Source organism: Lampris incognitus, unplaced genomic scaffold, assembly GCF_029633865.1.
Source record: "Lampris incognitus isolate fLamInc1 unplaced genomic scaffold, fLamInc1.hap2 H_1, whole genome shotgun sequence".
NCBI lineage: Eukaryota > Metazoa > Chordata > Actinopteri > Lampriformes > Lampridae > Lampris > Lampris incognitus.
Genome location: NW_026611076.1, coordinates 112,528 through 140,283, shown reverse-complemented (window position 1 = coordinate 140,283; position 27,756 = coordinate 112,528).

Genomic DNA, 27,756 nt, shown 5'->3' with positions numbered 1-27,756 from the left:
TTCTCGACGAGAAAAGCACAATTTCATCAAAAACAAACAAAACAAGAAAAATGAATCTATTCAACAAGTCTGCAACACGTCCTTAAGAGTTACATGATTTCACCCAATGTCAATGTGTAATTTCTCCAGTTCTGATCATTTTTTAGGTTGTTGGTAGCTTGGTCAATGCCAAAACACAGTGAGATCTTTTTATGGCTTTAAACGCGTTTTCTCCTCGAGAGAAACATGATTTCACTAAAAACGTTATAGTTTAAACATGCCTGTTTGTACATGTGTGCAAACACTCAGAGCCTTAAGATAGGGGTTTCACCAATGTGTTTTTTGGTGAGAAACCTTCTATTTCAAGGTTCTGTGCGTTTTCAGACAAGTACAATATGTATTTATAGTGTTTCTGATGAAATCCCTCCTTTTAATGCATTTTCTCACAGAAAACGAGTCTCTCGCCATGGGAACATGGCTTTTTTGAAAAAGCATATTCTGGTCGAGAAATCGTGTTTTAAGCAATAAAAACGACTCCCGGCCTTATTTGGTTCACATTTGTACTTTTGGTAAGCTAGCCCGTATTCATAACGCACTAAACCTTTTTATCGCGTTAAACGCCTTTTCTCGACGAGAAAAGCACAATTTCATCAAAAACAAACAAAACAAGAAAAATGAATCTATTCAACAAGTCTGCAACACGTCCTTAAGAGTTACATGATTTCACCCAATGTCAATGTGTAATTTCTCCAGTTCTGATCATTTTTTAGGTTGTTGGTAGCTTGGTCAATGCCAAAACACAGTGAGATCTTTTTATGGCTTTAAACGCGTTTTCTCCTCGAGAGAAACATGATTTCACTAAAAACGTTATAGTTTAAACATGCCTGTTTGTACATGTGTGCAAGCACTCAGAGCCTTAAGATAGGGGTTTCACCAATGTGTTTTTTGGTAGAAACCTTCTATTTCAAGGTTCTGTGCGTTTTCAGACAAGTACAATATGTATTTATAGTGTTTCTGATGAAATCCCTCCTTTTAATGCATTTTCTCACAGAAAACGAGTCTCTCGCCATGGGAACATGGCTTTTTTGAAAAAGCATATTCTGGTCGAGAAATCGTGTTTTAAGCAATAAAAACGACTCCCGGCCTTATTTAGTTCACATTTGTACTTTTGGTAAGCTAGCCCGTATTCATAACGCACTAAACCTTTTTATCGCGTTAAACGCCTTTTCTCGACGAGAAAAGCACAATTTCATCAAAAACAAACAAAACAAGAAAAATGAATCTATTCAACAAGTCTGCAACACGTCCTTAAGAGTTACATGATTTCACCCAATGTCAATATGTAATTTCTCCAGTTCTGATCATTTTTTAGGTTGTTGGTAGCTTGGTCAATGCCAAAACACAGTGAGATCTTTTTATGGCTTTAAACGCGTTTTCTCCTCGAGAGAAACATGATTTCACTAAAAACGTTATAGTTTAAACATGCCTGTTTGTACATGTGTGCAAACACTCAGAGCCTTAAGATAGGGGTTTCACCAATGTGTTTTTTGGTGAGAAACCTTCTATTTCAAGGTTCTGTGCGTTTTCAGACAAGTACAATATGTATTTATAGTGTTTCTGATGAAATCCCTCCTTTTAATGCATTTTCTCACAGAAAACGAGTCTCTCGCCATGGGAACATGGCTTTTTTGAAAAAGCATATTCTGGTCGAGAAATCGTGTTTTAAGCAATAAAAACGACTCCCGGCCTTATTTGGTTCACATTTGTACTTTTGGTAAGCTAGCCCGTATTCATAACGCACTAAACCTTTTTATCGCGTTAAACGCCTTTTCTCGACGAGAAAAGCACAATTTCATCAAAAACAAACAAAACAAGAAAAATGAATCTATTCAACAAGTCTGCAACACGTCCTTAAGAGTTACATGATTTCACCCAATGTCAATGTGTAATTTCTCCAGTTCTGATCATTTTTTAGGTTGTTGGTAGCTTGGTCAATGCCAAAACACAGTGAGATCTTTTTATGGCTTTAAACGCGTTTTCTCCTCGAGAGAAACATGATTTCACTAAAAACGTTATAGTTTAAACATGCCTGTTTGTACATGTGTGCAAGCACTCAGAGCCTTAAGATAGGGGTTTCACCAATGTGTTTTTTGGTAGAAACCTTCTATTTCAAGGTTCTGTGCGTTTTCAGACAAGTACAATATGTATTTATAGTGTTTCTGATGAAATCCCTCCTTTTAATGCATTTTCTCACAGAAAACGAGTCTCTCGCCATGGGAACATGGCTTTTTTGAAAAAGCATATTCTGGTCGAGAAATCGTGTTTTAAGCAATAAAAACGACTCCCGGCCTTATTTGGTTCACATTTGTACTTTTGGTAAGCTAGCCCGTATTCATAACGCACTAAACCTTTTTATCGCGTTAAACGCCTTTTCTCGACGAGAAAAGCACAATTTCATCAAAAACAAACAAAACAAGAAAAATGAATCTATTCAACAAGTCTGCAACACGTCCTTAAGAGTTACATGATTTCACCCAATGTCAATATGTAATTTCTCCAGTTCTGATCATTTTTTAGGTTGTTGGTAGCTTGGTCAATGCCAAAACACAGTGAGATCTTTTTATGGCTTTAAACGCGTTTTCTCCTCGAGAGAAACATGATTTCACTAAAAACGTTATAGTTTAAACATGCCTGTTTGTACATGTGTGCAAACACTCAGAGCCTTAAGATAGGGGTTTCACCAATGTGTTTTTTGGTGAGAAACCTTCTATTTCAAGGTTCTGTGCGTTTTTAGACAAGTACAATATGTATTTATAGTGTTTCTGATGAAATCCCTCCTTTTAATGCATTTTCTCACAGAAAACGAGTCCCTCGCCATGGGAACATGGCTTTTTTGAAAAAGCATATTCTGGTCGAGAAATCGTGTTTTAAGCAATAAAAACGACTCCCGGCCTTATTTGGTTCACATTTGTACTTTTGGTAAGCTAGCCCGTATTCATAACGCACTAAACCTTTTTATCGCGTTAAACGCCTTTTCTCGACGAGAAAAGCACAATTTCATCAAAAACAAACAAAACAAGAAAAATGAATCTATTCAACAAGTCTGCAACACGTCCTTAAGAGTTACATGATTTCACCCAATGTCAATGTGTAATTTCTCCAGTTCTGATCATTTTTTAGGTTGTTGGTAGCTTGGTCAATGCCAAAACACAGTGAGATCTTTTTATGGCTTTAAACGCGTTTTCTCCTCGAGAGAAACATGATTTCACTAAAAACGTTATAGTTTAAACATGCCTGTTTGTACATGTGTGCAAACACTCAGAGCCTTAAGATAGGGGTTTCACCAATGTGTTTTTTGGTGAGAAACCTTCTATTTCAAGGTTCTGTGCGTTTTCAGACAAGTACAATATGTATTTATAGTGTTTCTGATGAAATCCCTCCTTTTAATGCATTTTCTCACAGAAAACGAGTCTCTCGCCATGGGAACATGGCTTTTTTGAAAAAGCATATTCTGGTCGAGAAATCGTGTTTTAAGCAATAAAAACGACTCCCGGCCTTATTTGGTTCACATTTGTACTTTTGGTAAGCTAGCCCGTATTCATAACGCACTAAACCTTTTTATCGCGTTAAACGCCTTTTCTCGACGAGAAAAGCACAATTTCATCAAAAACAAACAAAACAAGAAAAATGAATCTATTCAACAAGTCTGCAACACGTCCTTAAGAGTTACATGATTTCACCCAATGTCAATGTGTAATTTCTCCAGTTCTGATCATTTTTTAGGTTGTTGGTAGCTTGGTCAATGCCAAAACACAGTGAGATCTTTTTATGGCTTTAAACGCGTTTTCTCCTCGAGAGAAACATGATTTCACTAAAAACGTTATAGTTTAAACATGCCTGTTTGTACATGTGTGCAAACACTCAGAGCCTTAAGATAGGGGTTTCACCAATGTGTTTTTTGGTGAGAAACCTTCTATTTCAAGTTTCTGTGCGTTTTCAGACAAGTACAATATGTATTTATAGTGTTTCTGATGAAATCCCTCCTTTTAATGCATTTTCTCACAGAAAACGAGTCTCTCGCCATGGGAACATGGCTTTTTTGAAAAAGCATATTCTGGTCGAGAAATCGTGTTTTAAGCAATAAAAACGACTCCCGGCCTTATTTGGTTCACATTTGTACTTTTGGTAAGCTAGCCCGTATTCATAACGCACTAAACCTTTTTATCGCGTTAAACGCCTTTTCTCGACGAGAAAAGCACAATTTCATCAAAAACAAACAAAACAAGAAAAATGAATCTATTCAACAAGTCTGCAACACGTCCTTAAGAGTTACATGATTTCACCCAATGTCAATGTGTAATTTCTCCAGTTCTGATCATTTTTTAGGTTGTTGGTAGCTTGGTCAATGCCAAAACACAGTGAGATCTTTTTATGGCTTTAAACGCGTTTTCTCCTCGAGAGAAACATGATTTCACTAAAAACGTTATAGTTTAAACATGCCTGTTTGTACATGTGTGCAAGCACTCAGAGCCTTAAGATAGGGGTTTCACCAATGTGTTTTTTGGTGAGAAACCTTCTATTTCAAGGTTCTGTGCGTTTTCAGACAAGTAAAACATGTATTTATAGTGTTTCTGATGAAATCCCTCCTTTTAATGCATTTTCTCACAGAAAACGAGTCTCTCGCCATGGGAACATGGCTTTTTTGAAAAAGCATATTCTGGTCGAGAAATCGTGTTTTAAGCAATAAAAACGACTCCCGGCCTTATTTGGTTCACATTTGTACTTTTGGTAAGCTAGCCCGTATTCATAACGCACTAAACCTTTTTATCGCGTTAAACGCCTTTTCTCGACGAGAAAAGCACAATTTCATCAAAAACAAACAAAACAAGAAAAATGAATCTATTCAACAAGTCTGCAACACGTCCTTAAGAGTTACATGATTTCACCCAATGTCAATATGTAATTTCTCCAGTTCTGATCATTTTTTAGGTTGTTGGTAGCTTGGTCAATGCCAAAACACAGTGAGATCTTTTTATGGCTTTAAACGCGTTTTCTCCTCGAGAGAAACATGATTTCACTAAAAACGTTATAGTTTAAACATGCCTGTTTGTACATGTGTGCAAACACTCAGAGCCTTAAGATAGGGGTTTCACCAATGTGTTTTTTGGTGAGAAACCTTCTATTTCAAGGTTCTGTGCGTTTTCAGACAAGTACAATATGTATTTATAGTGTTTCTGATGAAATCCCTCCTTTTAATGCATTTTCTCACAGAAAACGAGTCCCTCGCCATGGGAACATGGCTTTTTTGAAAAAGCATATTCTGGTCGAGAAATCGTGTTTTAAGCAATAAAAACGACTCCCGGCCTTATTTGGTTCACATTTGTACTTTTGGTAAGCTAGCCCGTATTCATAACGCACTAAACCTTTTTATCGCGTTAAACGCCTTTTCTCGACGAGAAAAGCACAATTTCATCAAAAACAAACAAAACAAGAAAAATGAATCTATTCAACAAGTCTGCAACACGTCCTTAAGAGTTACATGATTTCACCCAATGTCAATGTGTAATTTCTCCAGTTCTGATCATTTTTTAGGTTGTTGGTAGCTTGGTCAATGCCAAAACACAGTGAGATCTTTTTATGGCTTTAAACGCGTTTTCTCCTCGAGAGAAACATGATTTCACTATAAAAACGTTATAGTTTAAACATGCCTGTTTGTACATGTGTGCAAGCACTCAGAGCCTTAAGATAGGGGTTTCACCAATGTGTTTTTTGGTGAGAAACCTTCTATTTCAAGGTTCTGTGCGTTTTCAGACAAGTAAAACATGTATTTATAGTGTTTCTGATGAAATCCCTCCTTTTAATGCATTTTCTCACAGAAAACGAGTCTCTCGCCATGGGAACATGGCTTTTTTGAAAAAGCATATTCTGGTCGAGAAATCGTGTTTTAAGCAATAAAAACGACTCCCGGCCTTATTTAGTTCACATTTGTACTTTTGGTAAGCTAGCCCGTATTCATAACGCACTAAAACCTTTTTATCGCGTTAAACGCCTTTTCTCGACGAGAAAAGCAATTTCATCAAAAACAAACAAAACAAGAAAAATGAATCTATTCAACAAGTCTGCAACACGTCCTTAAGAGTTACATGATTTCACCCAATGTCAATATGTAATTTCTCCAGTTCTGATCATTTTTTAGGTTGTTGGTAGCTTGGTCAATGCCAAAACACAGTGAGATCTTTTTATGGCTTTAAACGCGTTTTCTCCTCGAGAGAAACATGATTTCACTAAAAACGTTATAGTTTAAACATGCCTGTTTGTACATGTGTGCAAACACTCAGAGCCTTAAGATAGGGGTTTCACCAATGTGTTTTTTGGTGAGAAACCTTCTATTTCAAGGTTCTGTGTGTTTTCAGACAAGTACAATATGTATTTATAGTGTTTCTGATGAAATCCCTCCTTTTAATGCATTTTCTCACAGAAAACGAGTCTCTCGCCATGGGAACATGGCTTTTTTGAAAAAGCATATTCTGGTCGAGAAATCGTGTTTTAAGCAATAAAAACGACTCCCGGCCTTATTTGGTTCACATTTGTACTTTTGGTAAGCTAGCCCGTATTCATAACGCACTAAACCTTTTTATCGCGTTAAACGCCTTTTCTCGACGAGAAAAGCACTATTTCATCAAAAACAAACAAAACAAGAAAAATGAATCTATTCAACAAGTCTGCAACACGTCCTTAAGAGTTACATGATTTCACCCAATGTCAATATGTAATTTCTCCAGTTCTGATCATTTTTTAGGTTGTTGGTAGCTTGGTCAATGCCAAAACACAGTGAGATCTTTTTATGGCTTTAAACGCGTTTTCTCCTCGAGAGAAACATGATTTCACTAAAAACGTTATAGTTTAAACATGCCTGTTTGTACATGTGTGCAAACACTCAGAGCCTTAAGATAGGGGTTTCACCAATGTGTTTTTTGGTGAGAAACCTTCTATTTCAAGGTTCTGTGCGTTTTCAGACAAGTACAATATGTATTTATAGTGTTTCTGATGAAATCCCTCCTTTTAATGCATTTTCTCACAGAAAACGAGTCCCTCGCCATGGGAACATGGCTTTTTTGAAAAAGCATATTCTGGTCGAGAAATCGTGTTTTAAGCAATAAAAACGACTCCCGGCCTTATTTGGTTCACATTTGTACTTTTGGTAAGCTAGCCCGTATTCATAACGCACTAAACCTTTTTATCGCGTTAAACGCCTTTTCTCGACGAGAAAAGCACAATTTCATCAAAAACAAACAAAACAAGAAAAATGAATCTATTCAACAAGTCTGCAACACGTCCTTAAGAGTTACATGATTTCACCCAATGTCAATGTGTAATTTCTCCAGTTCTGATCATTTTTTAGGTTGTTGGTAGCTTGGTCAATGCCAAAACACAGTGAGATCTTTTTATGGCTTTAAACGCGTTTTCTCCTCGAGAGAAACATGATTTCACTAAAAACGTTATAGTTTAAACATGCCTGTTTGTACATGTGTGCAAACACTCAGAGCCTTAAGATAGGGGTTTCACCAATGTGTTTTTTGGTGAGAAACCTTCTATTTCAAGGTTCTGTGCGTTTTCAGACAAGTACAATATGTATTTATAGTGTTTCTGATGAAATCCCTCCTTTTAATGCATTTTCTCACAGAAAACGAGTCTCTCGCCATGGGAACATGGCTTTTTTGAAAAAGCATATTCTGGTCGAGAAATCGTGTTTTAAGCAATAAAAACGACTCCCGGCCTTATTTGGTTCACATTTGTACTTTTGGTAAGCTAGCCCGTATTCATAACGCACTAAACCTTTTTATCGCGTTAAACGCCTTTTCTCGACGAGAAAAGCACAATTTCATCAAAAACAAACAAAACAAGAAAAATGAATCTATTCAACAAGTCTGCAACACGTCCTTAAGAGTTACATGATTTCACCCAATGTCAATGTGTAATTTCTCCAGTTCTGATCATTTTTTAGGTTGTTGGTAGCTTGGTCAATGCCAAAACACAGTGAGATCTTTTTATGGCTTTAAACGCGTTTTCTCCTCGAGAGAAACATGATTTCACTAAAAACGTTATAGTTTAAACATGCCTGTTTGTACATGTGTGCAAACACTCAGAGCCTTAAGATAGGGGTTTCACCAATGTGTTTTTTGGTGAGAAACCTTCTATTTCAAGGTTCTGTGCGTTTTCAGACAAGTACAATATGTATTTATAGTGTTTCTGATGAAATCCCTCCTTTTAATGCATTTTCTCACAGAAAACGAGTCTCTCGCCATGGGAACATGGCTTTTTTGAAAAAGCATATTCTGGTCGAGAAATCGTGTTTTAAGCAATAAAAACGACTCCCGGCCTTATTTGGTTCACATTTGTACTTTTGGTAAGCTAGCCCGTATTCATAACGCACTAAACCTTTTTATCGCGTTAAACGCCTTTTCTCGACGAGAAAAGCACAATTTCATCAAAAACAAACAAAACAAGAAAAATGAATCTATTCAACAAGTCTGCAACACGTCCTTAAGAGTTACATGATTTCACCCAATGTCAATGTGTAATTTCTCCAGTTCTGATCATTTTTTAGGTTGTTGGTAGCTTGGTCAATGCCAAAACACAGTGAGATCTTTTTATGGCTTTAAACGCGTTTTCTCCTCGAGAGAAACATGATTTCACTAAAAACGTTATAGTTTAAACATGCCTGTTTGTACATGTGTGCAAGCACTCAGAGCCTTAAGATAGGGGTTTCACCAATGTGTTTTTTGGTGAGAAACCTTCTATTTCAAGGTTCTGTGCGTTTTCAGACAAGTAAAACATGTATTTATAGTGTTTCTGATGAAATCCCTCCTTTTAATGCATTTTCTCACAGAAAACGAGTCTCTCGCCATGGGAACATGGCTTTTTTGAAAAAGCATATTCTGGTCGAGAAATCGTGTTTTAAGCAATAAAAACGACTCCCGGCCTTATTTAGTTCACATTTGTACTTTTGGTAAGCTAGCCCGTATTCATAACGCACTAAAACCTTTTTATCGCGTTAAACGCCTTTTCTCGACGAGAAAAGCAATTTCATCAAAAACAAACAAAACAAGAAAAATGAATATTCAACAAGTCTGCAACACGTCCTTAAGAGTTACATGATTTCACCCAATGTCAATATGTAATTTCTCCAGTTCTGATCATTTTTTAGGTTGTTGGTAGCTTCGTCAATGCCAAAACACAGTGAGATCTTTTTATGGCTTTAAACGCGTTTTCTCCTCGAGAGAAACATGATTTCACTAAAAACGTTATAGTTTAAACATGCCTGTTTGTACATGTGTGCAAACACTCAGAGCCTTAAGATAGGGGTTTCACCAATGTGTTTTTTGGTGAAAAACCTTCTATTTCAAGGTTCTGTGCGTTTTCAGACAAGTATAATATGTATTTATAGTGTTTCTGATGAAATCCCTCCTTTTAATGCATTTTCTCACAGAAAACGAAGTCTCTCGCCATGGGAACATGGCTTTTTTGAAAAAGCATATTCTCGTCGAGAAATCGTGTTTTAAGCAATAAAAACGACTCCCGGCCTTATTTGGTTCACATTTGTACTTTTGGTAAGCTAGCCCGTATTCATAACGCACTAAACCTTTTTATCGCGTTAAACGCCTTTTCTCGACGAGAAAAGCACAATTTCATCAAAAACAAACAAAACAAGAAAAATGAATCTATTCAACAAGTCTGCAACACGTCCTTAAGAGTTACATGATTTCACCCAATGTCAATGTGTAATTTCTCCAGTTCTGATCATTTTTTAGGTTGTTGGTAGCTTGGTCAATGCCAAAACACAGTGAGATCTTTTTATGGCTTTAAACGCGTTTTCTCCTCGAGAGAAACATGATTTCACTAAAAACGTTATAGTTTAAACATGCCTGTTTGTACATGTGTGCAAACACTCAGAGCCTTAAGATAGGGGTTTCACCAATGTGTTTTTTGGTGAGAAACCTTCTATTTCAAGGTTCTGTGCGTTTTCAGACAAGTACAATATGTATTTATAGTGTTTCTGATGAAATCCCTCCTTTTAATGCATTTTCTCACAGAAAACGAGTCTCTCGCCATGGGAACATGGCTTTTTTGAAAAAGCATATTCTGGTCGAGAAATCGTGTTTTAAGCAATAAAAACGACTCCCGGCCTTATTTAGTTCACATTTGTACTTTTGGTAAGCTAGCCCGTATTCATAACGCACTAAACCTTTTTGTCGCGTTAAACGCCTTTTCTCGACGAGAAAAGCACAATTTCATCAAAAACAAACAAAACAAGAAAAATGAATCTATTCAACAAGTCTGCAACACGTCCTTAAGAGTTACATGATTTCACCCAATGTCAATATGTAATTTCTCCAGTTCTGATCATTTTTTAGGTTGTTGGTAGCTTGGTCAATGCCAAAACACAGTGAGATCTTTTTATGGCTTTAAACGCGTTTTCTCCTCGAGAGAAACATGATTTCACTAAAAACGTTCTAGCTTAAACATGCCTGTTTGTAGATGTGTGCAAACACTCAGAGCCTTAAGATAGGGGTTTCACCAATGTGTTTTTTGGTGAGAAACCTTCTATTTCAAGGTTCTGTGCGTTTTCAGACAAGTACAATATGTATTTATAGTGTTTCTGATGAAATCCCTCCTTTTAATGCATTTTCTCACAGAAAACGAGTCTCTCGCCATGGGAACATGGCTTTTTTGAAAAAGCATATTCTGGTCGAGAAATCGTGTTTTAAGCAATAAAAACGACTCCCGGCCTTATTTGGTTCACATTTGTACTTTTGGTAAGCTAGCCCGTATTCATAACGCACTAAACCTTTTTATCGCGTTAAACGCCTTTTCTCGACGAGAAAAGCAATTTCATCAAAAACAAACAAAACAAGAAAAATGAATCTATTCAACAAGTCTGCAACACGTCCTTAAGAGTTACATGATCTCACCCAATGTCAATATGTAATTTCTCCAGTTCTGATCATTTTTTAGGTTGTTGGTAGCTTGGTCAATGCCAAAACACAGTGAGATCTTTTTATGGCTTTAAACGCGTTTTCTCCTCGAGAGAAACATGATTTCACTAAAAACGTTATTGTTTAAACATGCCTGTTTGTACATGTGTGCAAACACTCAGAGCCTTAAGATAGGGGTTTCACCAATGTGTTTTTTGGTGAGAAACCTTCTATTTCAAGGTTCTGTGCCTTTTCAGACAAGTACAATATGTATTTATAGTGTTTCTGATGAAATCCCTCCTTTTAATGCATTTTCTCACAGAAAACGAGTCTCTCGCCATGGGAACATGGCTTTTTTGAAAAAGCATATTCTGGTCGAGAAATCGTGTTTTAAGCAATAAAAACGACTCCCGGCCTTATTTGGTTCACATTTGTACTTTTGGTAAGCTAGCCCGTATTCATAACGCACTAAACCTTTTTATCGCGTTAAACGCCTTTTCTCGACGAGAAAAGCACTATTTCATCAAAAACAAACAAAACAAGAAAAATGAATCTATTCAACAAGTCTGCAACACGTCCTTAAGAGTTACATGATTTCACCCAATGTCAATATGTAATTTCTCCAGTTCTGATCATTTTTTAGGTTGTTGGTAGCTTGGTCAATGCCAAAACACAGTGAGATCTTTTTATGGCTTTAAACGCGTTTTCTCCTCGAGAGAAACATGATTTCACTAAAAACGTTATAGTTTAAACATGCCTGTTTGTACATGTGTGCAAACACTCAGAGCCTTAAGATAGGGGTTTCACCAATGTGTTTTTTGGTGAGAAACCTTCTATTTCAAGGTTCTGTGCGTTTTCAGACAAGTACAATATGTATTTATAGTGTTTCTGATGAAATCCCTCCTTTTAATGCATTTTCTCACAGAAAACGAGTCCCTCGCCATGGGAACATGGCTTTTTTGAAAAAGCATATTCTGGTCGAGAAATCGTGTTTTAAGCAATAAAAACGACTCCCGGCTTTATTTGGTTCACATTTGTACTTTTGGTAAGCTAGCCCGTATTCATAACGCACTAAACCTTTTTATCGCGTTAAACGCCTTTTCTCGACGAGAAAAGCAATTTCATCAAAAACAAACAAAACAAGAAAAATGAATCTATTCAACAAGTCTGCAACACGTCCTTAAGAGTTACATGATTTCACCCAATGTCAATATGTAATTTCTCCAGTTCTGATCATTTTTTAGGTTGTTGGTAGCTTGGTCAATGCCAAAACACAGTGAGATCTTTTTATGGCTTTAAACGCGTTTTCTCCTCGAGAGAAACATGATTTCACTAAAAACGTTATAGTTTAAACATGCCTGTTTGTACATGTGTGCAAACACTCAGAGCCTTAAGATAGGGGTTTCACCAATGTGTTTTTTGGTGAGAAACCTTCTATTTCAAGGTTCTGTGCGTTTTCAGACAAGTACAATATGTATTTATAGTGTTTCTGATGAAATCCCTCCTTTTAATGCATTTTCTCACAGAAAACGAGTCTCTCGCCATGGGAACATGGCTTTTTTGAAAAAGCATATTCTGGTCGAGAAATCGTGTTTTAAGCAATAAAAACGACTCCCGGCCTTATTTGGTTCACATTTGTACTTTTGGTAAGCTAGCCCGTATTCATAACGCACTAAACCTTTTTATCGCGTTAAACGCCTTTTCTCGACGAGAAAAGCACAATTTCATCAAAAACAAACAAAACAAGAAAAATGAATCTATTCAACAAGTCTGCAACACGTCCTTAAGAGTTACATGATTTCACCCAATGTCAATATGTAATTTCTCCAGTTCTGATCATTTTTTAGGTTGTTGGTAGCTTGGTCAATGCCAAAACACAGTGAGATCTTTTTATGGCTTTAAACGCGTTTTCTCCTCGAGAGAAACATGATTTCACTAAAAACGTTATAGTTTAAACATGCCTGTTTGTAGATGTGTGCAAACACTCAGAGCCTTAAGATAGGGGTTTCACCAATGTGTTTTTTGGTGAGAAACCTTCTATTTCAAGGTTCTGTGCGTTTTCAGACAAGTACAATATGTATTTATAGTGTTTCTGATGAAATCCCTCCTTTTAATGCATTTTCTCACAGAAAACGAGTCTCTCGCCATGGGAACATGGCTTTTTTGAAAAAGCATATTCTGGTCGAGAAATCGTGTTTTAAGCAATAAAAACGACTCCCGGCCTTATTTGGTTCACATTTGTACTTTTGGTAAGCTAGCCCGTATTCATAACGCACTAAACCTTTTTATCGCGTTAAACGCCTTTTCTCGACGAGAAAAGCACAATTTCATCAAAAACAAACAAAACAAGAAAAATGAATCTATTCAACAAGTCTGCAACACGTCCTTAAGAGTTACATGATTTCACCCAATGTCAATGTGTAATTTCTCCAGTTCTGATCATTTTTTAGGTTGTTGGTAGCTTGGTCAATGCCAAAACACAGTGAGATCTTTTTATGGCTTTATACAAGTTTTCTCCTCGAGAGAAACATGATTTCACTAAAAACGTTATAGTTTAAACATGCCTGTTTGTACATGTGTGCAAACACTCAGAGCCTTAAGATAGGGGTTTCACCAATGGGCTTTTTGGTGAGAAACCTTCTATTTCAAGGTTCTGTGCGTTTTCAGACAAGTACAATATGTATTTATAGTGTTTCTGATGAAATCCCTCCTTTTAATGCATTTTCTCACAGAAAACGAGTCTCTCGCCATGGGAACATGGCTTTTTTGAAAAAGCATATTCTGGTCGAGAAATCGTGTTTTAAGCAATAAAAACGACTCCCGGCCTTATTTGGTTCACATTTGTACTTTTGGTAAGCTAGCCCGTATTCATAACGCACTAAACCTTTTTATCGCGTTAAACGCCTTTTCTCGACGAGAAAAGCAATTTCATCAAAAACAAACAAAACAAGAAAAATGAATCTATTCAACAAGTCTGCAACACGTCCTTAAGAGTTACATGATCTCACCCAATGTCAATATGTAATTTCTCCAGTTCTGATCATTTTTTAGGTTGTTGGTAGCTTGGTCAATGCCAAAACACAGTGAGATCTTTTTATGGCTTTAAACGCGTTTTCTCCTCGAGAGAAACATGATTTCACTAAAAACGTTATAGTTTAAACATGCCTGTTTGTACATGTGTGCAAACACTCAGAGCCTTAAGATAGGGGTTTCACCAATGTGTTTTTTGGTGAGAAACCTTCTATTTCAAGGTTCTGTGCGTTTTCAGACAAGTACAATATGTATTTATAGTGTTTCTGATGAAATCCCTCCTTTTAATGCATTTTCTCACAGAAAACGAGTCTCTCGCCATGGGAACATGGCTTTTTTGAAAAAGCATATTCTGGTCGAGAAATCGTGTTTTAAGCAATAAAAACGACTCCCGGCCTTATTTGGTTCACATTTGTACTTTTGGTAAGCTAGCCCGTATTCATAACGCACTAAACCTTTTTATCGCGTTAAACGCCTTTTCTCGACGAGAAAAGCACAATTTCATCAAAAACAAACAAAACAAGAAAAATGAATCTATTCAACAAGTCTGCAACACGTCCTTAAGAGTTACATGATTTCACCCAATGTCAATGTGTAATTTCTCCAGTTCTGATCATTTTTTAGGTTGTTGGTAGCTTGGTCAATGCCAAAACACAGTGAGATCTTTTTATGGCTTTAAACGCGTTTTCTCCTCGAGAGAAACATGATTTCACTAAAAACGTTATAGTTTAAACATGCCTGTTTGTACATGTGTGCAAACACTCAGAGCCTTAAGATAGGGGTTTCACCAATGTGTTTTTTGGTGAGAAACCTTCTATTTCAAGGTTCTGTGCGTTTTCAGACAAGTACAATATGTATTTATAGTGTTTCTGATGAAATCCCTCCTTTTAATGCATTTTCTCACAGAAAACGAGTCTCTCGCCATGGGAACATGGCTTTTTTGAAAAAGCATATTCTGGTCGAGAAATCGTGTTTTAAGCAATAAAAACGACTCCCGGCCTTATTTGGTTCACATTTGTACTTTTGGTAAGCTAGCCCGTATTCATAACGCACTAAACCTTTTTATCGCGTTAAACGCCTTTTCTCGACGAGAAAAGCACAATTTCATCAAAAACAAACAAAACAAGAAAAATGAATCTATTCAACAAGTCTGCAACACGTCCTTAAGAGTTACATGATTTCACCCAATGTCAATATGTAATTTCTCCAGTTCTGATCATTTTTTAGGTTGTTGGTAGCTTGGTCAATGCCAAAACACAGTGAGATCTTTTTATGGCTTTAAACGCGTTTTCTCCTCGAGAGAAACATGATTTCACTAAAAACGTTATAGTTTAAACATGCCTGTTTGTACATGTGTGCAAACACTCAGAGCCTTAAGATAGGGGTTTCACCAATGTGTTTTTTGGTGAGAAACCTTCTATTTCAAGGTTCTGTGCGTTTTCAGACAAGTACAATATGTATTTATAGTGTTTCTGATGAAATCCCTCCTTTTAATGCATTTTCTCACAGAAAACGAGTCTCTCGCCATGGGAACATGGCTTTTTTGAAAAAGCATATTCTGGTCGAGAAATCGTGTTTTAAGCAATAAAAACGACTCCCGGCCTTATTTGGTTCACATTTGTACTTTTGGTAAGCTAGCCCGTATTCATAACGCACTAAACCTTTTTATCGCGTTAAACGCCTTTTCTCGACGAGAAAAGCACAATTTCATCAAAAACAAACAAAACAAGAAAAATGAATCTATTCAACAAGTCTGCAACACGTCCTTAAGAGTTACATGATTTCACCCAATGTCAATATGTCATTTCTCCAGTTCTGATCATTTTTTAGGTTGTTGGTAGCTTGGTCAATGCCAAAACACAGTGAGATCTTTTTATGGCCTTAAACGCGTTTTTTCCTCGAGAGAAACATGATTTCACTAAAAACGTTATAGTTTAAACATGCCTGTTTGTACATGTGTGCAAACACTCAGAGCCTTAAGATAGGGGTTTCACCAATGTGTTTTTTGGTGAAAAACCTTCTATTTCAAGGTTCTGTGCGTTTTCAGACAAGTACAATATGTATTTATAGTGTTTCTGATGAAATCCCTCCTTTTAATGCATTTTCTCACAGAAAACGAGTCTCTCGCCATGGGAACATGGCTTTTTTGAAAAAGCATATTCTGGTCGAGAAATCGTGTTTTAAGCAATAAAAACGACTCCCGGCCTTATTTGGTTCACATTTGTACTTTTGGTAAGCTAGCCCGTATTCATAACGCACTAAACCTTTTTATCGCGTTAAACGCCTTTTCTCGACGAGAAAAGCACAATTTCATCAAAAACAAACAAAACAAGAAAAATGAATCTATTCAACAAGTCTGCAACACGTCCTTAAGAGTTACATGATTTCACCCAATGTCAATATGTAATTTCTCCAGTTCTGATCATTTTTTAGGTTGTTGGTAGCTTGGTCAATGCCAAAACACAGTGAGATCTTTTTATGGCCTTAAACGCGTTTTCTCCTCGAGAGAAACATGATTTCACTAAAAACGTTATAGTTTAAACATGCCTGTTTGTACATGTGTGCAAACACTCAGAGCCTTAAGATAGGGGTTTCACCAATGTGTTTTTTGGTGAAAAACCTTCTATGTCAAGGTTCTGTGCGTTTTCAGACAAGTACAATATGTATTTATAGTGTTTCTGATGAAATCCCTCCTTTTAATGCATTTTCTCACAGAAAACGAGTCTCTCGCCATGGGAACATGGCTTTTTTGAAAAAGCATATTCTGGTCGAGAAATCGTGTTTTAAGCAATAAAAACGACTCCCGGCCTTATTTGGTTCACATTTGTACTTTTGGTAAGCTAGCCCGTATTCATAACGCACTAAACCTTTTTATCGCGTTAAACGCCTTTTCTCGACGAGAAAAGCACAATTTCATCAAAAACAAACAAAACAAGAAAAATGAATCTATTCAACAAGTCTGCAACACGTCCTTAAGAGTTACATGATTTCACCCAATGTCAATGTGTAATTTCTCCAGTTCTGATCATTTTTTAGGTTGTTGGTAGCTTGGTCAATGCCAAAACACAGTGAGATCTTTTTATGGCTTTAAACGCGTTTTCTCCTCGAGAGAAACATGATTTCACTAAAAACGTTATAGTTTAAACATGCCTGTTTGTACATGTGTGCAAACACTCAGAGCCTTAAGATAGGGGTTTCACCAATGTGTTTTTTGGTGAGAAACCTTCTATTTCAAGGTTCTGTGCGTTTTCAGACAAGTACAATATGTATTTATAGTGTTTCTGATGAAATCCCTCCTTTTAATGCATTTTCTCACAGAAAACGAGTCTCTCGCCATGGGAACATGGCTTTTTTGAAAAAGCATATTCTGGTCGAGAAATCGTGTTTTAAGCAATAAAAACGACTCCCGGCCTTATTTGGTTCACATTTGTACTTTTGGTAAGCTAGCCCGTATTCATAACGCACTAAACCTTTTTATCGCGTTAAACGCCTTTTCTCGACGAGAAAAGCACAATTTCATCAAAAACAAACAAAACAAGAAAAATGAATCTATTCAACAAGTCTGCAACACGTCCTTAAGAGTTACATGATTTCACCCAATGTCAATATGTAATTTCTCCAGTTCTGATCATTTTTTAGGTTGTTGGTAGCTTGGTCAATGCCAAAACACAGTGAGATCTTTTTATGGCTTTAAACGCGTTTTCTCCTCGAGAGAAACATGATTTCACTAAAAACGTTATAGTTTAAACATGCCTGTTTGTACATGTGTGCAAACACTCAGAGCCTTAAGATAGGGGTTTCACCAATGTGTTTTTTGGTGAAAAACCTTCTATTTCAAGGTTCTGTGCGTTTTCAGACAAGTACAATATGTATTTATAGTGTTTCTGATGAAATCCCTCCTTTTAATGCATTTTCTCACAGAAAACGAGTCTCTCGCCATGGGAACATGGCTTTTTTGAAAAAGCATATTCTGGTCGAGAAATCGTGTTTTAAGCAATAAAAACGACTCCCGGCCTTATTTAGTTCACATTTGTACTTTTGGTAAGCTAGCCCGTATTCATAACGCACTAAACCTTTTTATCGCGTTAAACGCCTTTTCTCGACGAGAAAAGCACAATTTCATCAAAAACAAACAAAACAAGAAAAATGAATCTATTCAACAAGTCTGCAACACGTCCTTAAGAGTTACATGATTTCACCCAATGTCAATATGTAATTTCTCCAGTTCTGATCATTTTTTAGGTTGTTGGTAGCTTGGTCAATGCCAAAACACAGTGAGATCTTTTTATGGCTTTAAACGCGTTTTCTCCTCGAGAGAAACATGATTTCACTAAAAACGTTATAGTTTAAACATGCCTGTTTGTACATGTGTGCAAACACTCAGAGCCTTAAGATAGGGGTTTCACCAATGTGTTTTTTGGTGAGAAACCTTCTATTTCAAGGTTCTGTGCGTTTTCAGACAAGTACAATATGTATTTATAGTGTTTCTGATGAAATCCCTCCTTTTAATGCATTTTCTCACAGAAAACGAGTCTCTCGCCATGGGAACATGGCTTTTTTGAAAAAGCATATTCTGGTCGAGAAATCGTGTTTTAAGCAATAAAAACGACTCCCGGCCTTATTTGGTTCACATTTGTACTTTTGGTAAGCTAGCCCGTATTCATAACGCACTAAACCTTTTTATCGCGTTAAACGCCTTTTCTCGACGAGAAAAGCACAATTTCATCAAAAACAAACAAAACAAGAAAAATGAATCTATTCAACAAGTCTGCAACACGTCCTTAAGAGTTACATGATTTCACCCAATGTCAATATGTAATTTCTCCAGTTCTGATCATTTTTTAGGTTGTTGGTAGCTTGGTCAATGCCAAAACACAGTGAGATCTTTTTATGGCTTTAAACGCGTTTTCTCCTCGAGAGAAACATGATTTCACTAAAAACGTTATAGTTTAAACATGCCTGTTTGTACATGTGTGCAAACACTCAGAGCCTTAAGATAGGGGTTTCACCAATGTGTTTTTTGGTGAGAAACCTTCTATTTCAAGGTTCTGTGCGTTTTCAGACAAGTACAATATGTATTTATAGTGTTTCTGATGAAATCCCTCCTTTTAATGCATTTTCTCACAGAAAACGAGTCTCTCGCCATGGGAACATGGCTTTTTTGAAAAAGCATATTCTGGTCGAGAAATCGTGTTTTAAGCAATAAAAACGACTCCCGGCCTTATTTGGTTCACATTTGTACTTTTGGTAAGCTAGCCCGTATTCATAACGCACTAAACCTTTTTATCGCGTTAAACGCCTTTTCTCGACGAGAAAAGCACAATTTCATCAAAAACAAACAAAACAAGAAAAATGAATCTATTCAACAAGTCTGCAACACGTCCTTAAGAGTTACATGATTTCACCCAATGTCAATATGTAATTTCTCCAGTTCTGATCATTTTTTAGGTTGTTGGTAGCTTGGTCAATGCCAAAACACAGTGAGATCTTTTTATGGCTTTAAACGCGTTTTCTCCTCGAGAGAAACATGATTTCACTAAAAACGTTATAGTTTAAACATGCCTGTTTGTACATGTGTGCAAACACTCAGAGCCTTAAGATAGGGGTTTCACCAATGTGTTTTTTGGTGAGAAACCTTCTATTTCAAGGTTCTGTGCGTTTTCAGACAAGTACAATATGTATTTATAGTGTTTCTGATGAAATCCCTCCTTTTAATGCATTTTCTCACAGAAAACGAGTCTCTCGCCATGGGAACATGGCTTTTTTGAAAAAGCATATTCTGGTCGAGAAATCGTGTTTTAAGCAATAAAAACGACTCCCGGCCTTATTTAGTTCACATTTGTACTTTTGGTAAGCTAGCCCGTATTCATAACGCACTAAACCTTTTTATCGCGTTAAACGCCTTTTCTCGACGAGAAAAGCACAATTTCATCAAAAACAAACAAAACAAGAAAAATGAATCTATTCAACAAGTCTGCAACACGTCCTTAAGAGTTACATGATTTCACCCAATGTCAATATGTAATTTCTCCAGTTCTGATCATTTTTTAGGTTGTTGGTAGCTTGGTCAATGCCAAAACACAGTGAGATCTTTTTATGGCTTTAAACGCGTTTTCTCCTCGAGAGAAACATGATTTCACTAAAAACGTTATAGTTTAAACATGCCTGTTTGTACATGTGTGCAAACACTCAGAGCCTTAAGATAGGGGTTTCACCAATGTGTTTTTTGGTGAGAAACCTTCTATTTCAAGGTTCTGTGCGTTTTCAGACAAGTACAATATGTATTTATAGTGTTTCTGATGAAATCCCTCCTTTTAATGCATTTTCTCACAGAAAACGAGTCTCTCGCCATGGGAACATGGCTTTTTTGAAAAAGCATATTCTGGTCGAGAAATCGTGTTTTAAGCAATAAAAACGACTCCCGGCCTTATTTGGTTCACATTTGTACTTTTGGTAAGCTAGCCCGTATTCATAACGCACTAAACCTTTTTATCGCGTTAAACGCCTTTTCTCGACGAGAAAAGCACAATTTCATCAAAAACAAACAAAACAAGAAAAATGAATCTATTCAACAAGTCTGCAACACGTCCTTAAGAGTTACATGATTTCACCCAATGTCAATATGTAATTTCTCCAGTTCTGATCATTTTTTAGGTTGTTGGTAGCTTGGTCAATGCCAAAACACAGTGAGATCTTTTTATGGCTTTAAACGCGTTTTCTCCTCGAGAGAAACATGATTTCACTAAAAACGTTATAGTTTAAACATGCCTGTTTGTACATGTGTGCAAACACTCAGAGCCTTAAGATAGGGGTTTCACCAATGTGTTTTTTGGTGAAAAACCTTCTATTTCAAGGTTCTGTGCGTTTTCAGACAAGTACAATATGTATTTATAGTGTTTCTGATGAAATCCCTCCTTTTAATGCATTTTCTCACAGAAAACGAGTCTCTCGCCATGGGAACATGGCTTTTTTGAAAAAGCATATTCTGGTCGAGAAATCGTGTTTTAAGCAATAAAAACGACTCCCGGCCTTATTTGGTTCACATTTGTACTTTTGGTAAGCTAGCCCGTACTCATAACGCACTAAACCTTTTTATCGCGTTAAACGCCTTTTCTCGACGAGAAAAGCACAATTTCATCAAAAACAAACAAAACAAGAAAAATGAATCTATTCAACAAGTCTGCAACACGTCCTTAAGAGTTACATGATTTCACCCAATGTCAATGTGTAATTTCTCCAGTTCTGATCATTTTTTAGGTTGTTGGTAGCTTGGTCAATGCCAAAACACAGTGAGATCTTTTTATGGCTTTAAACGCGTTTTCTCCTCGAGAGAAACATGATTTCACTAAAAACGTTATAGTTTAAACATGCCTGTTTGTACATGTGTGCAAACACTCAGAGCCTTAAGATAGGGGTTTCACCAATGTGTTTTTTGGTGAGAAACCTTCTATTTCAAGGTTCTGTGCGTTTTCAGACAAGTACAATATGTATTTATAGTGTTTCTGATGAAATCCCTCCTTTTAATGCATTTTCTCACAGAAAACGAGTCTCTCGCCATGGGAACATGGCTTTTTTGAAAAAGCATATTCTGGTCGAGAAATCGTGTTTTAAGCAATAAAAACGACTCCCGGCCTTATTTGGTTCACATTTGTACTTTTGGTAAGCTAGCCCGTATTCATAACGCACTAAACCTTTTTATCGCGTTAAACGCCTTTTCTCGACGAGAAAAGCACAATTTCATCAAAAACAAACAAAACAAGAAAAATGAATCTATTCAACAAGTCTGCAACACGTCCTTAAGAGTTACATGATTTCACCCAATGTCAATATGTAATTTCTCCAGTTCTGATCATTTTTTAGGTTGTTGGTAGCTTGGTCAATGCCAAAACACAGTGAGATCTTTTTATGGCTTTAAACGCGTTTTCTCCTCGAGAGAAACATGATTTCACTAAAAACGTTATAGTTTAAACATGCCTGTTTGTACATGTGTGCAAACACTCAGAGCCTTAAGATAGGGGTTTCACCAATGTGTTTTTTGGTGAAAAACCTTCTATTTCAAGGTTCTGTGCGTTTTCAGACAAGTACAATATGTATTTATAGTGTTTCTGATGAAATCCCTCCTTTTAATGCATTTTCTCACAGAAAACGAGTCTCTCGCCATGGGAACATGGCTTTTTTGAAAAAGCATATTCTGGTCGAGAAATCGTGTTTTAAGCAATAAAAACGACTCCCGGCCTTATTTGGTTCACATTTGTACTTTTGGTAAGCTAGCCCGTACTCATAACGCACTAAACCTTTTTATCGCGTTAAACGCCTTTTCTCGACGAGAAAAGCACAATTTCATCAAAAACAAACAAAACAAGAAAAATGAATCTATTCAACAAGTCTGCAACACGTCCTTAAGAGTTACATGATTTCACCCAATGTCAATGTGTAATTTCTCCAGTTCTGATCATTTTTTAGGTTGTTGGTAGCTTGGTCAATGCCAAAACACAGTGAGATCTTTTTATGGCTTTAAACGCGTTTTCTCCTCGAGAGAAACATGATTTCACTAAAAACGTTATAGTTTAAACATGCCTGTTTGTACATGTGTGCAAACACTCAGAGCCTTAAGATAGGGGTTTCACCAATGTGTTTTTTGGTGAGAAACCTTCTATTTCAAGGTTCTGTGCGTTTTCAGACAAGTACAATATGTATTTATAGTGTTTCTGATGAAATCCCTCCTTTTAATGCATTTTCTCACAGAAAACGAGTCTCTCGCCATGGGAACATGGCTTTTTTGAAAAAGCATATTCTGGTCGAGAAATCGTGTTTTAAGCAATAAAAACGACTCCCGGCCTTATTTGGTTCACATTTGTACTTTTGGTAAGCTAGCCCGTATTCATAACGCACTAAACCTTTTTATCGCGTTAAACGCCTTTTCTCGACGAGAAAAGCACAATTTCATCAAAAACAAACAAAACAAGAAAAATGAATCTATTCAACAAGTCTGCAACACGTCCTTAAGAGTTACATGATTTCACCCAATGTCAATATGTAATTTCTCCAGTTCTGATCATTTTTTAGGTTGTTGGTAGCTTGGTCAATGCCAAAACACAGTGAGATCTTTTTATGGCTTTAAACGCGTTTTCTCCTCGAGAGAAACATGATTTCACTAAAAACGTTATAGTTTAAACATGCCTGTTTGTACATGTGTGCAAACACTCAGAGCCTTAAGATAGGGGTTTCACCAATGTGTTTTTTGGTGAAAAACCTTCTATTTCAAGGTTCTGTGCGTTTTCAGACAAGTACAATATGTATTTATAGTGTTTCTGATGAAATCCCTCCTTTTAATGCATTTTCTCACAGAAAACGAGTCTCTCGCCATGGGAACATGGCTTTTTTGAAAAAGCATATTCTGGTCGAGAAATCGTGTTTTAAGCAATAAAAACGACTCCCGGCCTTATTTGGTTCACATTTGTACTTTTGGTAAGCTAGCCCGTACTCATAACGCACTAAACCTTTTTATCGCGTTAAACGCCTTTTCTCGACGAGAAAAGCACAATTTCATCAAAAACAAACAAAACAAGAAAAATGAATCTATTCAACAAGTCTGCAACACGTCCTTAAGAGTTACATGATTTCACCCAATGTCAATGTGTAATTTCTCCAGTTCTGATCATTTTTTAGGTTGTTGGTAGCTTGGTCAATGCCAAAACACAGTGAGATCTTTTTATGGCTTTAAACGCGTTTTCTCCTCGAGAGAAACATGATTTCACTAAAAACGTTATAGTTTAAACATGCCTGTTTGTACATGTGTGCAAACACTCAGAGCCTTAAGATAGGGGTTTCACCAATGTGTTTTTTGGTGAGAAACCTTCTATTTCAAGGTTCTGTGCGTTTTCAGACAAGTACAATATGTATTTATAGTGTTTCTGATGAAATCCCTCCTTTTAATGCATTTTCTCACAGAAAACGAGTCTCTCGCCATGGGAACATGGCTTTTTTGAAAAAGCATATTCTGGTCGAGAAATCGTGTTTTAAGCAATAAAAACGACTCCCGGCCTTATTTGGTTCACATTTGTACTTTTGGTAAGCTAGCCCGTATTCATAACGCACTAAACCTTTTTATCGCGTTAAACGCCTTTTCTCGACGAGAAAAGCACAATTTCATCAAAAACAAACAAAACAAGAAAAATGAATCTATTCAACAAGTCTGCAACACGTCCTTAAGAGTTACATGATTTCACCCAATGTCAATATGTAATTTCTCCAGTTCTGATCATTTTTTAGGTTGTTGGTAGCTTGGTCAATGCCAAAACACAGTGAGATCTTTTTATGGCTTTAAACGCGTTTTCTCCTCGAGAGAAACATGATTTCACTAAAAACGTTATAGTTTAAACATGCCTGTTTGTACATGTGTGCAAACACTCAGAGCCTTAAGATAGGGGTTTCACCAATGTGTTTTTTGGTGAAAAACCTTCTATTTCAAGGTTCTGTGCGTTTTCAGACAAGTACAATATGTATTTATAGTGTTTCTGATGAAATCCCTCCTTTTAATGCATTTTCTCACAGAAAACGAGTCTCTCGCCATGGGAACATGGCTTTTTTGAAAAAGCATATTCTGGTCGAGAAATCGTGTTTTAAGCAATAAAAACGACTCCCGGCCTTATTTAGTTCACATTTGTACTTTTGGTAAGCTAGCCCGTATTCATAACGCACTAAACCTTTTTATCGCGTTAAACGCCTTTTCTCGACGAGAAAAGCACAATTTCATCAAAAACAAACAAAACAAGAAAAATGAATCTATTCAACAAGTCTGCAACACGTCCTTAAGAGTTACATGATTTCACCCAATGTCAATATGTAATTTCTCCAGTTCTGATCATTTTTTAGGTTGTTGGTAGCTTGGTCAATGCCAAAACACAGTGAGATCTTTTTATGGCTTTAAACGCGTTTTCTCCTCGAGAGAAACATGATTTCACTAAAAACGTTATAGTTTAAACATGCCTGTTTGTACATCTGTGCAAACACTCAGAGCCTTAAGATAGGGGTTTCACCAATGTGTTTTTTGGTGAGAAACCTTCTATTTCAAGGTTCTGTGCGTTTTCAGACAAGTACAATATGTATTTATAGTGTTTCTGATGAAATCCCTCCTTTTAATGCATTTTCTCACAGAAAACGAGTCTCTCGCCATGGGAACATGGCTTTTTTGAAAAAGCATATTCTGGTCGAGAAATCGTGTTTTAAGCAATAAAAACGACTCCCGGCCTTATTTGGTTCACATTTGTACTTTTGGTAAGCTAGCCCGTATTCATAACGCACTAAACCTTTTTATCGCGTTAAACGCCTTTTCTCGACGAGAAAAGCACAATTTCATCAAAAACAAACAAAACAAGAAAAATGAATCTATTCAACAAGTCTGCAACACGTCCTTAAGAGTTACATGATTTCACCCAATGTCAATATGTAATTTCTCCAGTTCTGATCATTTTTTAGGTTGTTGGTAGCTTGGTCAATGCCAAAACACAGTGAGATCTTTTTATGGCTTTAAACGCGTTTTCTCCTCGAGAGAAACATGATTTCACTAAAAACGTTATAGTTTAAACATGCCTGTTTGTACATGTGTGCAAACACTCAGAGCCTTAAGATAGGGGTTTCACCAATGTGTTTTTTGGTGAGAAACCTTCTATTTCAAGGTTCTGTGCGTTTTCAGACAAGTACAATATGTATTTATAGTGTTTCTGATGAAATCCCTCCTTTTAATGCATTTTCTCACAGAAAACGAGTCTCTCGCCATGGGAACATGGCTTTTTTGAAAAAGCATATTCTGGTCGAGAAATCGTGTTTTAAGCAATAAAAACGACTCCCGGCCTTATTTGGTTCACATTTGTACTTTTGGTAAGCTAGCCCGTATTCATAACGCACTAAACCTTTTTATCGCGTTAAACGCCTTTTCTCGACGAGAAAAGCACAATTTCATCAAAAACAAACAAAACAAGAAAAATGAATCTATTCAACAAGTCTGCAACACGTCCTTAAGAGTTACATGATTTCACCCAATGTCAATATGTAATTTCTCCAGTTCTGATCATTTTTTAGGTTGTTGGTAGCTTGGTCAATGCCAAAACACAGTGAGATCTTTTTATGGCTTTAAACGCGTTTTCTCCTCGAGAGAAACATGATTTCACTAAAAACGTTATAGTTTAAACATGCCTGTTTGTACATGTGTGCAAACACTCAGAGCCTTAAGATAGGGGTTTCACCAATGTGTTTTTTGGTGAGAAACCTTCTATTTTAAGGTTCTGTGCGTTTTCAGACAAGTACAATATGTATTTATAGTGTTTCTGATGAAATCCCTCCTTTTAATGCATTTTCTCACAGAAAACGAGTCTCTCGCCATGGGAACATGGCTTTTTTGAAAAAGCATATTCTGGTCGAGAAATCGTGTTTTAAGCAATAAAAACGACTCCCGGCCTTATTTAGTTCACATTTGTACTTTTGGTAAGCTAGCCCGTATTCATAACGCACTAAACCTTTTTATCGCGTTAAACGCCTTTTCTCGACGAGAAAAGCACAATTTCATCAAAAACAAACAAAACAAGAAAAATGAATCTATTCAACAAGTCTGCAACACGTCCTTAAGAGTTACATGATTTCACCCAATGTCAATATGTAATTTCTCCAGTTCTGATCATTTTTTAGGTTGTTGGTAGCTTGGTCAATGCCAAAACACAGTGAGATCTTTTTATGGCTTTAAACGCGTTTTCTCCTCGAGAGAAACATGATTTCACTAAAAACGTTATAGTTTAAACATGCCTGTTTGTACATGTGTGCAAACACTCAGAGCCTTAAGATAGGGGTTTCACCAATGTGTTTTTTGGTGAGAAACCTTCTATTTCAAGGTTCTGTGCGTTTTCAGACAAGTACAATATGTATTTATAGTGTTTCTGATGAAATCCCTCCTTTTAATGCATTTTCTCACAGAAAACGAGTCTCTCGCCATGGGAACATGGCTTTTTTGAAAAAGCATATTCTGGTCGAGAAATCGTGTTTTAAGCAATAAAAACGACTCCCGGCCTTATTTGGTTCACATTTGTACTTTTGGTAAGCTAGCCCGTATTCATAACGCACTAAACCTTTTTATCGCGTTAAACGCCTTTTCTCGACGAGAAAAGCACAATTTCATCAAAAACAAACAAAACAAGAAAAATGAATCTATTCAACAAGTCTGCAACACGTCCTTAAGAGTTACATGATTTCACCCAATGTCAATATGTAATTTCTCCAGTTCTGATCATTTTTTAGGTTGTTGGTAGCTTGGTCAATGCCAAAACACAGTGAGATCTTTTTATGGCTTTAAACGCGTTTTCTCCTCGAGAGAAACATGATTTCACTAAAAACGTTATAGTTTAAACATGCCTGTTTGTACATGTGTGCAAACACTCAGAGCCTTAAGATAGGGGTTTCACCAATGTGTTTTTTGGTGAAAAACCTTCTATTTCAAGGTTCTGTGCGTTTTCAGACAAGTACAATATGTATTTATAGTGTTTCTGATGAAATCCCTCCTTTTAATGCATTTTCTCACAGAAAACGAGTCTCTCGCCATGGGAACATGGCTTTTTTGAAAAAGCATATTCTGGTCGAGAAATCGTGTTTTAAGCAATAAAAACGACTCCCGGCCTTATTTGGTTCACATTTGTACTTTTGGTAAGCTAGCCCGTACTCATAACGCACTAAACCTTTTTATCGCGTTAAACGCCTTTTCTCGACGAGAAAAGCACAATTTCAT